We start from the raw sequence: 8,067 nt of genomic DNA, 5'->3' as shown, positions 1-8,067 counted from the left end.
CCGGTACACAAAGGCGGTCTAGCCATTCCCGCACTTTCCAAAATGACAAACATAAATTACGAAACCTCCAAAAAAGGCTGTTCAACCCTCTCATCCGCCTTAATTGAAAATAATGTTTTCGATCTCGCTCAACATCACATGTCCCTCCGAAATGCAAGAAAGGAATGCTGGAAAAAGAAAAATTCTCAAGATGATATAATATTGGGCTCTATTTTGGACAAATTTTCTCCTAACAAAAAACGAGCAATCGAACGTTCAATTTTCATGAAAACTAAAACAAAATCATCCACTTGGCTCTCAGTGATCCCTACTAGAAAAGACCAATTTGACCTATCCCCACTTGAATTCAGAGATGCTCTGGCACTACGATACCACAGAATACCGGTCTCCATGCCCAAATCGTGTGATGGCTGCGGAAATGACAATTTTGACGTCGACCACGCTCTCTGTTGCAAAACTGGCGGATTAATTACGCGCCGTCACAACGAAATTAGAGACCTATTCTGTGAGCTTTGCCAGCACGCCTGGGGAAACGTAGTAAAGGAGCCCGTCATCACGGAAGGCGACTGCGGACTTCGAGGAGACCTTTGCTGCCGCGGCGTTTGGGATGCACAGAGGGAGGCGTTATTTGATATCCGTGTCGTAGACACTGACGCTCCCTCTTACATCTCACGTCCGGTAGCAACAATACTTCAATCCGCCGAAGAAGAAAAAAAAACTAAAATATCTGCTCCCTTGTGAAAAACGACATGCAACATTTATCCCCCTCGTAACATCCGTTGATGGTATCTTCGCACCTCAAATGTCTGCCTTTGTGAAACATCTGGGTGAAGCAATCGCCGAACGATGGGATAGATCCCTCAGCGTGGTTATAGGTTGGCTAAGATCAAAAATTACAATTTCAATAATCCGTGCTACAAGCATGTGTATCCGGGGTACGCGATACAAATTTAACACGTTCAAAAACTTCTTTGGCTTAAATGATGGCGCAGCCCTACCCAATCCTTCCTCCACTTCATAAATTTCCCTGTTTTGTTGATGCTTTGATACGACCGTATTTGTAATATTTGTAACTATCTTTTTGTAAATAAATATTATCTACACTAAAAAAAAAAAAAATACGTAAAGTTGCATAGGTACCTACATAATTTTAAAATTATCCATAGGTATAATAAGTTTTCTACAATATGTACACCTACAGATATATTCTAAATTCAGTTAAGAGTTAATATCAACTCGAGTGATTAATTATCACATCTACTTTAAATATTTCACTTCTAAAACGAAACAACAGGTATAGGTATATTTGAAACGAAACAACAGGGAATATTATGCACGTAATTCCAAAATGGTCAAAATATTTTTATTTGCAATCTTTATTGCTAAGAAACATACGTTTACAATTTGATGTTTTTGAAATTTATCGTAATTTAATAGTGAAATTAAATGTTCAAAAAGTGTTTTATTAAAATTCCCGCACAAAATCTTAAAACGCAACGTGACGTCATGTATGTGACACTTGACTTCGTCTTACGTCGTCCTAGAGCGGTAAAATAGCTCATGACGTATCAGTATGCAGGCATGTAATAACACCGTTTACGAGCGAGTGTAATGGAAAAATATAAAACTGAACTTTACATTTTTTTTCGATTATGAGAACGGTACGGTATAATTAAAGTACTTGTTGCCGATACTGTACAGTAAAAATTGCGATGAACTAACAGAAACAGATTTTTTAATATAGGCCATTTTTCATTCTCACGTAGAACTCAATTATAATGATACTCCTTTAAGTAATCCTGCATAAACTGTTACAGTGTTTGTTCTTGTTCCTGTAACCCTCACCTTAAACTATAAAGTTTTGTACTCTTGCTTTACTATTTTTTGATGAACACAATGAAGAATATGTGTTCATTCATTTGAATTAAATAATGTGTACACTTGACAAAAAATTCTGGATGAGGAAGTATCAAAATTAAAAAAAAATACATCACCAAAGTACCCGCTAGATTAAAAGTTACCCAGTTTTACAGCAATAAATAAAAACGAATTATTGAAAGCATTTCAAATATTTAAAATCAAACTACACGTGAAGTACTTAAACTGACTAAGGTATTTTAAGTTTTATTTTCCATATATAAAAGACAGCGAGAAAAACAAAATCGTAAAAAGCTAATAACTATCAACGTACACCATGTTTATGGCAATTGTTCTGGCAACCGTTTGCTTCGTCAGCAGCATGGTCTTTGCCGCATATGACAAACCATTGTACGAACTTGAAAACGCGGAAAACCTGTTCAAGGACTTTGTAAAAGAACACAACAAAATTTACAACCAAAGAGAATACTCTGAAAGGCTTGAGATTTTTAAGGAAAACTTAAAAGATATTAACGAGAGAAATTTAATGTTTCCCGAAACTATATTTGGACTGAATTATTTTGCTGATCTCAAGCCTCAGGAGCTGCAGTACTATCTTGGTTTCAAACCTTCGAACAAAACAATGAATAAAATCAAAATCCCGACTATGTTAGGTCCTATCCCTGAAGAATTTGACTGGAGGAACCACCATGCAGTTTCACACGTTAAGAACCAGCAAAAGTGTGGTAGTTGTTTTATTTTCAGTGCTATTGGTAAGTTCCCTTCCCATTTACATTAGATCTATTTATTCCACAACGTGATTATTCTACAAAGCAAAATGCCACAAATCAATGCATAAGAATTTATATTGAGACTTTCTGAAGACCCTATTTTATTTCTTTGTATACTTATCATTTACATTATCATTTTACAAATTGCATTGTCTACAATCATTTGTAACGTTTAATTAATTTAGTTATTTATGTCGATTATTTTATTTACAGGCAACATTGAAGGACAGTACGCTATTAAACATGGCAAATGCTTAGCCCTCTCCGAAGGACAGGCCCTTGACTGTCTCGATTGTGGAACTTGCGATGGAGGTTTTACGGCTGAAGTGATGGGGTGAGTTTTTGGATAAAAGCAGGGATTTGTTCATCACTTTCATGAAAAAAAAAACGCTTTAATCTCGTAACGCCCACCACACAAAAATTTTGATGGAGAATTTTGATCCTAATTGCCTTTTTCAATTGAGCTAAGTTTCATTTGTTCGAAAAATTTTAGAGACAAAAGAAATGTCACTTTATTTATTCACATGAGAGTTGAAAATCCCTTGAACCCGAATGTACATCTCGTTGCACATTGGGCGGCAAGATGTTAAATCCTTAAAGCCAATTATTGGATAGCCTAAACGATTGTACGACATAATATTACACTTTATAATTATATAATTTGAAAGTGGCTAAAGCTTTATATTAACATATAGGGGTCAGGAAAGTGTATCCCCTCCCATCCCTCGTGATATCGGTCCAGTACCTAAATTAAGCACCCTAGAGCGGGTCTGGCCCCGTAGCCGAATGGCATTTCTGCGACGTGAAACGAAAACGAAACGCCGCGAAAGGTAGTCTGGCGCTGTCGCACCAATACGCACGAGCGATATGGATATCTACGAGCGTTTCGTTTCGCGTTTGTGCCATTCGGTTACGCACCTTGGGCTGACGATTCTAACACTTCGTTGTTTACAAAGGGGTCATCGCGGCTCTTTCCCAATTTCAGAGAATTAGTTAAAACAGCCATAGAGAAAGAAGAAGACTATCCGTTCTATCCACGGAAAAGAGAATGTAAAGAAAATAGCGCTAAAGGATTTTTAAAAGTAACAGGAAATGTCTTACAATTAGATATCACCAACGAAGAAGAATTGGCTGCTGCTTTGACATACTACGGACCTTTGTCAATAGGTATGTATCGTAAAACGAGGTGGCTTTGATACGCAGGGGCGACTTTGAAAATTTTGCTTTAAAGTCATACTATATATAGCTTTATTTGACGTTCATATGCGCATTGTAATATGCCTACTTGAAAAATAAATATTTCATTTTCATTTTCATATAAGTTAACTCGAGATTTTCTATAGTAGATTGACAGGAATATTTATTTTCACCACACCAACTGATAATGACGTTCTTTGCTATTCGAAAACTGATAGCAAAATTGCATTTTATCCACAAGAGTGCAAAGTAATTTCATACAAATTTTAACTTGATGTCTAAAGCTGGGTGTTGGTATTCCCGTATAAATGATGATTTTGAATCATAAATGTTAAATAAATTGAAGTACTTTATTTATTTTGATGTTTTACAGTTCATATTTTCATAGTGTTGGTGTGGTGAAAAAATTTGTGTTTCACTCGGTGGCAAAGTTTGTTTAACCTTCGTGCCTTGATACACTCGCAACGCTCAAGATTCCACTTTTTGAACCACTCGCTACGCTCGCGGTTCAATCTTGGAATCTTTCGCTTGCTCGGGTATCAATATTGGCACGTGCTGTTAAACAACAAGTTTGCCCCCTTGTAAAACAAATAACTATTATCTAATTAGTTACCTACAATGAACAGTTTCAGTAAATAATGCCGTTCAAATATGTATCATCAAAGTAACCGTAGGTATCATCGTACGTATAGCTTGGAAAAGTGAGGTAGAAATGGAACTCTTTTTATCATAGCAACACTTAACTTTACTGTTATCATTAAAGTGTCAAAAATATGTCAAAATAGTTGCCACATGCAAGACAGTTTACTTAGACGGTGGCGCCCCTATTTTGCCAGTCTGTATATCATATATTATTATCCGTAATATTGCGTATACATACATACATATTAAGGTACCGCTGGGGAGACAAAATGCTAAAAGATCAGATTTTTCAGCGAAATCGACACCGCCTATTGAGACCGCCGTGTAAAATTATACTGGTATACGAGTATGATAAATATCGATACTACTTTTATGACAATTATTGAACCCAAAGATATTATATGGACGTCGGTCATAAGGGATATTGCGTCTGATCTCATTTTTTATAAAAATCTGAAGTGTTTCCTAACCCAGAAAGCATTCTATTCGAGTAAAGAATTAATGGAAGGGTAGTTTGTTATCTTACATTACCTTGACGTATTGGAATGGACGGTATATGGCAACTATAATAGTACATTACGATACAAGTGCGTAAAAAGGGAAGGTCGAATCGAGTGGCGATAAATTAAAACACGACCGAAGGGAGTGTTTTAAATCGACACGAGTTACGAATTTCCTTTTCGCACATGTATCGTACGACGTTTTTCAGTACAGATGAGCCTCTGAAGTTTCGACCTGTCATATAATGAACCACTTCTCGCACTAGTGCGCAAAAAAAACAACATCTGTACTCAAAAAAATGTTCCATGTTTAAAATGATAACTCATTTTAGTTTTAAATTTTACTGTACCTACACATCTCTGACATACCTTCTTATACTAATTATTATTGTTTATTTATTTATTTATTCATGACAATGTGTTCTGATTAATACAAATAAAGAATATGAATATGAATAACTATGAAACGGCTTTGGCTAGGGATGCATTGAGGTTGTATTTCGGGTCCTCACGCAAACGAATATCTTTTTCCCCTCACTTGCTCGAAAACACGTGTTTTGTCTTTTAATACCAGCGGGTAAAAACGCATTTTATCCACTAGTGGGTAAAGTAATTTGACCTTGAATAAAGTCAAATTAACTGCTTTAAAATTGATAAAAGTAGGTAAATCTAGTAATAAAGATGATTTACCACCTGTGGAACTACTGGAAGCAGTGATAAACGCATTTTTTGCGTTGTAGTTTCCTCGCTATAGTGAGGGGAAAAGTTTTGTGTTACACTCGGGTGCAAATGTATTTTACTTCTCGTGTGTTAAAAAACTCGCAAGTTCAGGATTCTATTCTCGAACCACTCGCTTCGCTCGTGGTTCAACTATAGAATCCTTTCACTTGCTCGTTTTTCAATTCCACACTCGGCGTTAAAATACAATTTTGCCCCCTTGTATAACAAATAACTATTTTCAAATATAAGTATTTTTTTTTATTTAGTGGGGGACTTTGTTCAACACAAAGCTTTGCTGTATAATAGGTAAATGTTTTTTTTACAGCTTTAAGCGCCAAAGACTTTGACCATTACAACGGCGGTATATTGGAACCCAGTAAATGCAAAGGCCTAGCTTCGGACCATGCAGTGCTTTTGGTGGGATATGGACGAGGTTTGTTACAATTTTATTTTGTACAACTAGGGATTTTTTTTTGTTCCTTTGCTGTTTTTAAGTACTCACACTACTTTACTATATATAAAATTAAAGGGTAAGACGATAGCCGCGAAAACTAAAGATTAATATTTAACAGCGGCCTATAGACTTAAGAATATTTTCTACGTAAGAAACAAAAATATCTAGAATAATGGTAGTAACTACTAGTAACTTTAATAGTTATTTGTTATACAAGGGGGCAAAGTTGTATTTTAACGCCGAGTGTGGAAATGAAAAACGAGCAAGTGAAAGGATTCTATAGTTGAACCGCGAGCGAAGCGAGTGGTTCGAGAATAGAATCCTGAACTTGCGAGTTTTTTAACACACGAGAAATAAAATACATTTGCACCCGAGTATAACACAAAACTTTTCCCCTCACTATAGCGAGGAAACTATAACGCAAAAAATGTGTTTATCACTGCTTCCAGTAGTTCCGCAGGTGGTAAATCATCTTTATTACTAGATTCACCTACTTTTATCAATTTTAAAGCAGTTAATTTGACTTTATTCAAGGTCAAATTACTTTACCCACTAGTGGATAAAATGCGTTTTTACCCGCTGGTATTACAGGACAAAACACGTGTTTCCGAGCTAGTGAGGGGAAAAGAAAATGAATCGAATTTTAGATATACATATTTACTCATAACTAATTAAAACCGTCCATTTTTTCACAGAAAACGGCAAACAATACTGGACTATTAAAAACTCTTGGGGTGAGCATTGGGGTGAAAAAGGCTACTTAAGACTCTTGGCACAAGGCAGTTCTTGTAATATATTTGACCATGTGGTAACAACAACAATATTTTAATGAATTTGTATTATAAATAAAATAGTAATTTTGTTGGAATTATTTCATTTTAACATACATAATACATAATACATACTTGCACCTGTATTCCTAAAATGGGTAACCAAAGCATAATTATGTAACTGCTATAAAGTTTCAGTGTCACCTTTAGCAATGAAGAAATTAAAAGGAAACGAAATTGTGATATTATAGTGACTTCCACGACACGATAGAACTCTTTAATATTATACTGTGCTCATGGCTAGAATGGTGGTAAAGTAGTGAAATTCAAAATCCGTCACCACTTGGGGGAGTTAATTAAGTTTGTGAAAAATAGATTAATATGGTGTCATTTGAGTTTTATTTTATCTGCACTTCTGTGGCCTATTCACAGCAGTGACAACTGACAACAGTGAAGTGTTCAACTGTTCAACAAGGAAATGTTGACACTGCACGCTGACGAACAATCTAGGTACCTTATTAAAACAGAAATAGTCAAACGCCTTTTGCGCATGCCCCATAATAATAAATAATTTCCTACAAGCGATATTAAAATAATTTAAGGATGCGAAGGATCTGAAAATATGGTATTAACATTAACTATCATGCCCAAAAATGTTCAAGATTTCTGGCTTGTAGTCTGCCTTTTTTGCGTTCTTCGAATGTTTATCTATTATTCTGTAATCCTTTTTGCACACTTTGCTGTCTTTAAGCATAAGCGAAATTAAACGTCTCTGATCATTCACACATGAATTCGAAAACGAAATGTTACATTTCCGAATTCAATTTACATCATAGGCTCTGACGTGTCAATTTTAATCAATAGTTCAAAATTAGCACATTCATCGCTTCTAAGACCTTTATTACCTTTTCAAAACCATCACATCAACTATTACACAAATATTTTTTAAATGTAAGCATAGTATAAGTAAATACATTATTGCTCATCAGGCCCTGAGGATATCTGACCCGATTCCAGCATGATGGTATTTTTTTTATACCACGTCGATGGCAAACAAATATAGGGCCCGCCTGATGGAAAGCGGTCACCGTATGATGGTAAGCGGTTAGCGGTAATGGCCCTGTCTGAATTGTATA

Source organism: Leguminivora glycinivorella, chromosome 3 (assembly GCF_023078275.1).
Source record: "Leguminivora glycinivorella isolate SPB_JAAS2020 chromosome 3, LegGlyc_1.1, whole genome shotgun sequence".
Classification (NCBI taxonomy): Eukaryota; Metazoa; Arthropoda; class Insecta; order Lepidoptera; family Tortricidae; genus Leguminivora; species Leguminivora glycinivorella.
This window is presented reverse-complemented; position numbering follows the sequence as displayed.